Below are 6,333 nucleotides of genomic sequence, written 5' to 3' on the forward strand. Positions count from 1 at the left end.
GAAAACTGTTGTAATTATAATTGTAAGTATAAAACCCGAGGGGAATAAAGTGTGATATTCTATTGAAGAACTAGCCTCGAAATCACAGGAAACGTTGTGTTTTTAAACTGCAGTGAGCAAAATCAAAGGAAACCATTACATCCCACCCCAACTGGTAGTTCATTACAGATGCACAGAACAGTTGCTTATAAACAATAGTGCGTTGGTTCAACCTTTCAGATGAATGGGGCTTTGTTCCGGCTTTGGTTTGGTCTTGGAATCATGACGCTTCATTTTTTAAATTCAAAATGTTGTGTGTAAGTGGAAGGAAAATGTATGCTTCTTTTTGTGTCTTCCAAATGCCATATGGGTTTTTTCAGAGCATGCAGGAGTACTGTTGGGGGGGGGGGCGGAATAAATAACCCATACTAACCTTTCTGTTTCTCTTTTCCTGCATCATCTCAGGGAACCTTGGCCTTTCTGGACAACCTCTGGGGAGTGGCGCCCGATGGTGCCCCTTGGATCGTGTGCCATGTGTCCACCTGTGAACATCTTCCTGCAGTCACTGCTTCATTGATGACGATATGGACCAAGGAGCGGTATTTATCAGATGGTACCTGAGGTACCTTAGGATTAGGTCAAAGCACACCTACTCATCTCAGGGGGCCTTGCCAGCAAGACAAAGGGGGTAATGTGCAGGTATCAATTTTATTGTTCGGAATTCCCTAATTGAAGACCCCAGTGGCTGGAAAACTTAGATGAAAGCTGTACGAGCCACAGTAATTAACCACCGCAGTAGCAGATGTTCTACAGGAAAACTGTGTGCAAGGGGGTTAAGCATGTTTTGATTTTGAATATGCACTCGGGCTCGCACATTCTCCCTCACTAATAGAAATCAGCTGTAAATTGCCCTCCCTGTCAGGTATTCATTTCCATGGCAGACCCTGAATTGTTTTTCCTTTAAAAAAAAAAAAAAAAAAAACGCTTTGTCAAATGGGAGAAGGACTTCAGCTTCCTGCACGACCTGGGGTTTTCTGTTTGCATCTGCGGAGTTGGTATGGGCGGAAGTGTTTACGGCGCAGCCCCAGGCTCCGGGCTGGCTGTCTTCGAGGGTGTTTTCTCCAGCTACCCCTCTCTCGGCTCTGCCAATTATGTGCCACTTTGTCTCGGTGCTGTGATTGCTTTCTTCTGAGAGGGAAATTCCTCTTTCATCAGTATGGATGCACTGTTTTCACACACCGCGAGCGCCGTGTTGCTGTGTCACTCATCCTATGGGAGCCGGCTTCGGCCGAGCGGGGCTGACGAGCTGCGCGCCGATTGGCTGCCCGCGGCTGGGCGGGGCTTGCGGGGAGGGAGGGCTGCAGCTTTACAGCAACAGAGTTTAGACTGTCTTTGCTTCATCATCTGAAGGCAAAATTTTCCAGATACGGCAGACGGCTCTCCGAGTACAATACATAGGGAATGAGGACTATTTACATGGAAATTTCTGCCTCGTGATGCAGCGGAGAAGCCTCGGCCGCTCGATTCCGCCAGCTGTTCCCGGGGTTACTGTAAAAGGGAAAAAGAGGCAGAGCTAAACAAGGTAAGAGAATCACCCCCCACCCCCGTTTTTTTTTTTTTTTTTGAATGTTTAAAGAGTTTGCTGCAGTATATGCTGCATTCCATGTGTGTTGCTCAGGGAAGCCAGGGAAACCGGATTCCACTAATTCAAATGCAATACTTGCCGGGGACCCTGGAGTTTTACGTAACATTTTGATTTGAGGGGGAAAAAAAAAAAAAAGAAACGGCAAAAGCTTGAATCTATGCCGCCTGACTGGGGTGAGGCATAAAACGAGTTTTTATTTCAAAGAATAGATCCATTTTATTCCTCCGCAAAAACCGTTCGACTTCCTGGGAGCGTTCTTATTTTCTTGTTCGAGAACAATTTCATTCCTGCCCCAGTTCTCTCGCGAATAAATAAAGTTTACATCGATCCTGTTATTCGGAAACGGACTTGTAATTAGGAAGACGAGGAAAACTTCGTAGTGAATAACCATCGGTTGGATGTTTCGCCAAAAATTCGTCTGTTTGTTAGAAATTAGGGACCCACCTAGCCCTGTAATGCCACGGCTTTGAGATTCAAAAGCACATTTCCTTTTTAAAAAAAAAAAAAAAACAGTCAGCAAGAGGTAGCTTTCTGACAAGTTTTCGATACTGTAGTTCAATGTTTACATTTCTTTTTCTGGCACGTCTGAACCTTTGTCTCCACCTTAAAAGTGGAACCATTATATTCAAAAGTAAAGCTGGGTTAATAATGCTTACTGCAATTATCTGATCTTTATGCATTTTTAATGAGAACACACAGCCAGCAGAATAATTTAATGAGGGCAAGCTAGCTTTTAAAGCCTGTCTTCACTATGCCGAACCATATCAACTTTCTTGCCGAGAAGCAGCAGGGAGAAATGATGGAGATTTATTTTTAACACACTTGGCCCAAGAGAAGGAAATGATATATTTGTGAAAGAATTCTTTCTGCCCTTTTCCGTTTTAAATTTCTGCCAGGCATGAGGAAACTGTGCTTTTTTGTTAGGCCTCGGAAGCATGTGTTTACAATAAATGTGTAACATTTTTAGAATAGTTAGCAAGCACTGAAGCGAAGAAAAAAATCTGACTTGCCTAACCACTACCGCCGTGAATGTTCTTCGGGAAACATTACTGTCCTTCTAAAAGACAAAGGTTAAGTGGGAAGACAATCTGTGAATTTAGGAATATGTGCATTTGGGAGCTAATAACGTAAAATAAAATTTAAAAAGGAGGGCAGGCTTATAATCTTTAAATACGATGAAGTTTCTTCAGCTAGGAGCAGTTCAGTATTCATTTAAATAAGGGCAATGCCACGTAGATTCTTCTAGACCCACTGTTTTTACTTTCAAGGAGAAGTGCAGGACACTAGCCCAGAACTTCTGACGTCATCCCCCAACTATTTCTGCTGTGTGTTCTTTTATTCAGGCTCGTGGAGGGGAATATTGCTTTATGTCCTGGCCAGGAACATTCTGACTCTCCCCTGGCAGGTCTTGAGTTATGTCTTCATATTTTAGCCCGTCCTTTGCTAACCCCTAAACCCACCTCCAGCGTAAATATGGCATCTTCTACCTGCCTCGCGTCGGGCGGGTCCGAGGAAGTCCTCTGCAGGGTTCTGGCTGTGCTGGCCAAAAGCTGTGGGGAGCGGAGCACGGGCTTTGCTTCTGGCCCAACTTCGCCTGGCACAGCCCAGTACTGCCACCTGGGTGGACAGTGCCTGTGGCCTCATTCCCGGTTCCCCCGGAGCCACGATGTACGACCAAGGTTATGCCACCAAGTTCGTGGCTGGCCGTGATGGTGGGAACGGCTGCTTTGATATAAAGAGCACCATGCCCCCGTGCAGATGGGCTGGAGGAAGGGAAAGTCCAGGACTGCGGGCTGTTAATCCGTGTCACAGGTGGTAACCTTGGTCTTAGCGATCAGGGGAAGGTAGCGTTTAATAGGGAGCCTTTGAAGAGAGAATTTCCATCGGAATAGACTGGAGTTCTCGGGAGTTCCCGGTCCTAGTTTACATTCCCTTTCCAGCTGCTTGTGTAGCCCTAAGCAGGCACCCACCTCCGTTTCTCTCTCTCTTCATAGCACTGAGTAATGCTTGCTACACTTTCTCTCATAAGTCTAGCATCTTGAGAGGCCTTGACCTTGTACCAAAAAAAAAAAGTCATTTGTCTCTTGCTACAATGAGCTATTTAAAGTACAAAGGGATAAAACCTCTGTATTAATGAAACAATTGGCAAATGCCTGAGAGTATTAAGATAAATAGTCATATTTCCAGAAACCTACACTCGACTGTGTGCTCATGTCAGTTTTCTCGGGCTATTTATCCTTAAGACAACAAACAAAATTTCCAAGGAAATCAGAGCATTGCTGTTTGCATTTTCCCCATCGATCTCGTATAATATACCAGAAGCTGTGCCAACCAGACTATTTCAGACACAGACCTCGTAGTGCCCAAAGCATGTAGTGCTGTTTTTTGCTTTGACTTTGCATTAAATTTGCGAGAGTAGAAGGAATAAGAAAGAAAATGAGAGCAAAGGAGGAAAATATGCTTGCAAAATATACCGGTTATGTAGCTTTACCGGTTACCGGCCTGCCTCCTCTCTGCTAGTTGTTTTAATTTGCTGTTGCTATGGCGAAAACAAATCAATATCACATGGCCACCAGCCAGTCCCGCGCTCGGGGAGCGCCATCAAAATTCAAGATCAGGCACTCAAGATTCCGAGCAAGAATTGGGAGAAGAGCATTTAGATTTGAGTTTAAGAGAATTCCTGATGGCAGACTGACTAGGCTCAGTCTCTCAGGCACTTCCTCTCCCTTTCCTCTTGCACTTTCTTACCGATCATGAGAGAAGATGGGGGAACGAGGCATATTGAGTCGTTTACATTTTCCAAAATGACAAAACATATCGTCAGTGTAGGAGCAGATTGGTAACATTGCAAGGGGTAAAGGATGCCGATTGATGAAAGGTAGTAAAACTGCAGGGAATGTTGGTTGTTGAAAACGTAGTTTGGGGGCCTTTAATGTCTCTAGATACAGCTGCATCTGGGGGCTGGCAGAGTCAGAAACAGTTAGCATGTCATATCAGGCAGAGAAATCTAGAGAGCAGGGGCAGTGGAGGCGAGGGGCATTAGAGCAAGGTGGAGAGTGTGAACCATCAGCGCCATCCAGTAGCAAAGTCAAGGCGAAGCCTAGCTCCAGAGTCAGGCCAGGTGAGCCCGGAACCCCATGGGGCAGAGAGGAGCAGGGTCAGGGACTTAGCTCCTTTCACAAAGTCTGCCCGAAGGTCCTAGCAAGGAAAGAGAGGAAGGGGGCTGCAGAGAGAAGCCAAGGGGTCATGCGCCCAGGCGTCCTTTCTGGAATGGTCAACTGAATCGGATGGGCGGAGTTGCGCATGGCCGTGTGGAGCCAGGGACTTGCTGTTTCATGCTCTGGTTTCTCTCGGAAGAATGGAAGAGCGAGGCAGGAAGACTTAGCTGGGCTTTTAAATTAGTTACAGTACTGTGTTTCTCTCCTATTTTTTTACTCAGCTCAGTTGTTTCTTATGTTTTGTTTTTTAACGGGTGCAAACTGTGGGCTGCAGCTGTGATAACATTCATAGTGAGGAGTCCAGGGCAGCGTCAAGGCTGGGTCTGCGTCAGGTCTGTCTGTGCTTTGAACCGCCCAGCCTTGTTTAGCTGAGGCAAGTCCCTCCTCTGTTGCTGAGCGTGAAAACAGGTGTGAAAGGGAAAGCCCCTGGGTTCCTTTTGTGAGCCTGAGCCACAAGCCAGTGGACAAATTTTCAGCTGGCCTGCTCCCCTGGACGTGGGAGAAACGCTTGGTAATAAAAGTGGACCCACCGACTTAGCTTAGTGCTCTGACAAAGAGCACATTGTCTAGGAGATGCTAGGTCAGTATATTCCATCAATCAGTCAACAAGTGTTTATTAAACACCTCTTGGGCTCTCTGGCCTTTGCTATTCGGTAAGAACCGAATTACCTAATTACCTAATACCTGACTTAGTGTATGTGCACAATGAGGAGCAGAAAGAAATGGTGCAAACTTGTAAGTTTTAAAGATGTAAATAATAAATGTATTGGGGAATGGTAATTTCACATTAACTATCAGGCATTAACTATAGGTTTCAGATAGTTCTTGGTGTTTCGGGGCAGGGGGAAAATAAGGGAAGGAATTTTGAGTTTTAAATGTCAGTATGTACTTTCCTCACCTGTTACTTTTCTCAGCATAAATGCTGTTTAAATAACATATAAAGATGTAAGATGAACAATAGACCTATGAGAATGTGCTGGAAAGTCCCCAATATTAGGCTGCTGAGAGCCATCACCCAATCCCAGCAAGCCGAGATTCAGCCCCAAAGTGACTGGGGAATATGGATGCGTCATCTAAAAAGCCTTTAAACGCCAGTCACCAAAAGGAAATCCTAGACCCTCTCCTATGCTCCAGAGCCTCGGGGTACCTGGGAGCCCCTGATGTGATTATCTTGCCATCCCTATCCCAGTAAGGAAACCTGATTCCCGACCCTGGGGGATTAAACTACCTTCCCTTTTTTTCCTTAAAAACAGAGTCATTTAAAAAAAATTGCTCTTCTAAACACAAAGTTTTTGCTTTGGTTTTTGTTGTTGTTGTTGTTTTTACTCTAACATCTCTGTGTATTTTCTGGGTGTAGACAAACTGCAAGGTTAGGGACTCAGTTTGGGGAGAACCGAGTGGGGAGACTGAAGACATAGAGCCTAAAGAAGTCTTTTTAGTTATCAGTCTTGGCAGGCAGATGGGCAGTTCTAAGGTTTAGGAGCATCCAGG

The 6,333-nt window shown here is 45.3% G+C and overlaps 1 protein-coding gene across 3 annotated transcripts in view; it reads left to right on the forward strand.

Annotated features, from left to right (window-relative positions):
• The first annotated feature begins 1,353 nt into the window (after window positions 1–1,353).
• MBNL2 (muscleblind like splicing regulator 2) overlaps window positions 1,354–6,333 on the forward strand; it is a 162,849-nt gene continuing 157,869 nt past the window's right edge. For 2 of the 3 annotated variants that reach the window (XM_077753868.1, XM_077753867.1), the window contains exon 1: window positions 1,355–1,561. The gene's annotated coding sequence lies outside the window, so the exon portion shown is untranslated. Of the gene's footprint in view, window positions 1,562–6,333 lie in introns of all 3 variants that reach the window. The other variant, XM_077753869.1, reaches the window with a different exon arrangement.

Source organism: Crocuta crocuta, unplaced genomic scaffold (genome assembly GCF_008692635.1).
Source record: "Crocuta crocuta isolate KB4526 unplaced genomic scaffold, BGI_CrCroc_1.0 scaffold31, whole genome shotgun sequence".
Lineage (NCBI taxonomy): Eukaryota > Metazoa > Chordata > Mammalia > Carnivora > Hyaenidae > Crocuta > Crocuta crocuta.